Genomic DNA, 2,863 nt, shown 5'->3' on the forward strand with positions numbered 1-2,863 from the left:
AAGCCGTGCTTAAAGTTGAACTTTTCTTAAGTTGGATTTGACCATAATCAAATCACCCGCAGAGCTTCGCTAGGCTAGAAAATACGATAGATACAAAAAGCAATATTCTGAGGATAGAAGGGAACAGCTCCAATGTAGAGGGAAGAGGCATGCTTTGGGAGGAGTCATGAACAGCTTCCAGCAGAACACGACAACTTCACCATGCATTTAAAGTATTGCTACCAGCCGGGCGTGGGGGCGCACGCTTGTCATCCCCATGCTTGGGAGGCGGAGACAGGAGGATCACACAGGTTCGAAGCCAGCCGCGCTGGCTTAAGGGACCCTGTTTCCAAAAATAAAAAAAGGATAAAATAGGTCTGGGAGTGTATAGCCCGGAGGTAGAAGGGCTTCCAGGAACCCCAGTACCACCAAATATATATATATCTACCAAATGAAATATACAACTGGATTATACAGTAGTATCCTTAGTCAGCAACAAACCATAACTGTAATTTAGCAGGAAGTGCCAGAGTTTGCTGTCAGGGGCCACAAAGAAATAGTCCACCAGCTATTTTGCTAGGTCTTTGGTGTTTTTACATGCCTGGAGGATCGGAATCCAAAGTATAACTTCAGTATAAATGGTCACTGGGAATCGAGCAGGTTTCTTTCCTCTGTGTAAAACTGGGTTAACTGTCTGATGAAATCATTGTAAAATGCGAAGGCAAAAGCAACAGGTCTCTCAACATTTCCAGTTTCTCCAAGGCAGGGCTTCCGGCCGATCGTGCACGATCATAAAGGATGAGAAGTCTGCTTCCTCCCAGCAGTCCCACTCCTAAACACTCCTGCAAAATGCGTGGAAGATAAAGTGGGCCATCTTAACCGCGCCTCCGCGGCCGGGCGTGCAGCAGACCCACTTGGTCGTGCAGTCGTTGTCTCCCTCACCTCCGGCTCCTGCTCACCCTGAATCCAGACTGCAGCTCCGTGCTCAGAAACCGCAGCCTCCCTCTTCCCTCCCACAGCTTCTGACCATGCTGGGTACCGCATGTGAATGAGATCGGATTGTATCTCTCCTTTAGTGACAGGCTTATTTCACTTAGCACAATGTTTTCCCAAGGACTGAGATTGCAGGCATGTGCCACCACGCTCAGCTTCCATGCCTACTTTTAGTTTGTATTTTATTTTATTATTATTATTTTTTGTGGTACTGGGGATTGAACTCGGGGGGCATTTTACCTCCAAGCTACACCCCAAGGCCTTTTTAGGAAGTCTTTATCTTGAAAAATGGTCTCACTGAGTTGCAGAGGGCCTCACTAAGTAGCTGAGGCTGGCCGTGAACCTGCGATCCTCCTGTCTCAGCCTCCCAAGTACTGGGATTATAAGTGTCTGCCACCATGACTGGCTTAGAATAGAATGTTTTAAACATACCTCTGTTAGTATTTGGTAGCTCAGCCAGATGAAAATTTGGTAAAAGTTCTGTTCAAAGAGCTAAGATGCAAATTTGATTAGGTAATTATAAAAAATAAAAATACATAAGGTATTTGAGATATAGCTGCAAAAATTAACAAGACCTTTTCTTTCTTTGCTTGGGGAAGAAATACCTCTTGACGATGGAATAATCAACTCGACAAAACCCTAGAGAGTATATTTTTAGGGATTGAATCAGATGAATAATTAGACGTTTTTTCCTTGTATTGAATAAAAAGGGCTTTGTACTTTTACAAGCAATGATATTATTAAATCACATGAAAACATCAGACAAATTCTCCTTGAAAGGCAGGCTACAAAATTCTGGACAGGCCGGGAGTGGTAGCACATGCTTGTAATCCCAGCATTTGGGAGACTGAGACAGGAGGATCACGGTTCAAGGTTCTTAGCCAGCTTCAGCTACTTAGGCCCTTTGCAACTCAGTGAGACCCTGTTTCAAAAAAAAAAAAAAAAAAATTGGGCTGGGGGTGGAGCTCGGAGGTAGAATGCCACTGGGTTCAATCCCCAGAACCATAAAAAAGAAAAACAAAAACCAAAAAAATACTGGCCAATACATTTTTGGGGGGAGGTACTGGGGATTGAACCCAGGGACATTCTACCTCTGAGGCTGGCCTTGAACCTGTGAGCCTCTTGTCTTAGCCTCCCAAGTACTAGGATTACAGGCGCGTGCCACCATGCCCGGGCTGGCCAGTACTCTTTTTTAAAAAAGTGGCAAGGTCAATGGCCGGGTGTGGTGGCGCACGCTTGTAATCCCCGCACTTGGGAGGCTGAGACAGGAGGATCGCGCAGGTTCGAAGCCAGCCTCAGCTACTTAGTGAGGCTCTCAGCAATTTAGCGAGACCCTGTTTCCAAATAAAATATAAAAAAGGTCTGGGAGTATAGCCTGGAGGTAGAAAGCCTCTGAGTTCCATCCCTAGTACCACCAAACAAACAAACAAAAAACGGCAAGGTCAAGACTGGAAGAAGAGTAAGGAGAGAGAAAATCTAAATGAACATAAAAGCCTGGGTTGGCTCCTGATCAGAAAAGGACATTAGTGGGAAAATTGGCGAAACTGGAAAAAAGCCTGTCGTTCAGTGACCAGCATTATGATAACGCTAGTTTCCTGGTTTTCATAAAGCGTCCCTCGGTTATGTGAGTTGTTGATATTAGGGAAAGCTGGCCGGTGCACAGAAGCTCTCTGTTCTGGTTTTGGAACTTTTCTGTAATTTTAAATTATTTTAGAATAAGAAGTTAAAAAAAAAAAAAAGATGACAGGTTCCTTGATTTACACACTTGACTTTGCTGTAGTCACTATAGACTTTAGTTTCTCTTGGTAACTGTTCTTTGACCCCTCGACCATAGAATACAGCTGGAGATAAAACGCCTTCACAGAATATGTAGGAGAGAACTTTCTGAACA

This window comes from Muscardinus avellanarius, assembly GCF_963383645.1.
Source record: "Muscardinus avellanarius genome assembly, chromosome: 8".
In the NCBI taxonomy this organism is placed as follows: domain Eukaryota; kingdom Metazoa; phylum Chordata; class Mammalia; order Rodentia; family Gliridae; genus Muscardinus; species Muscardinus avellanarius.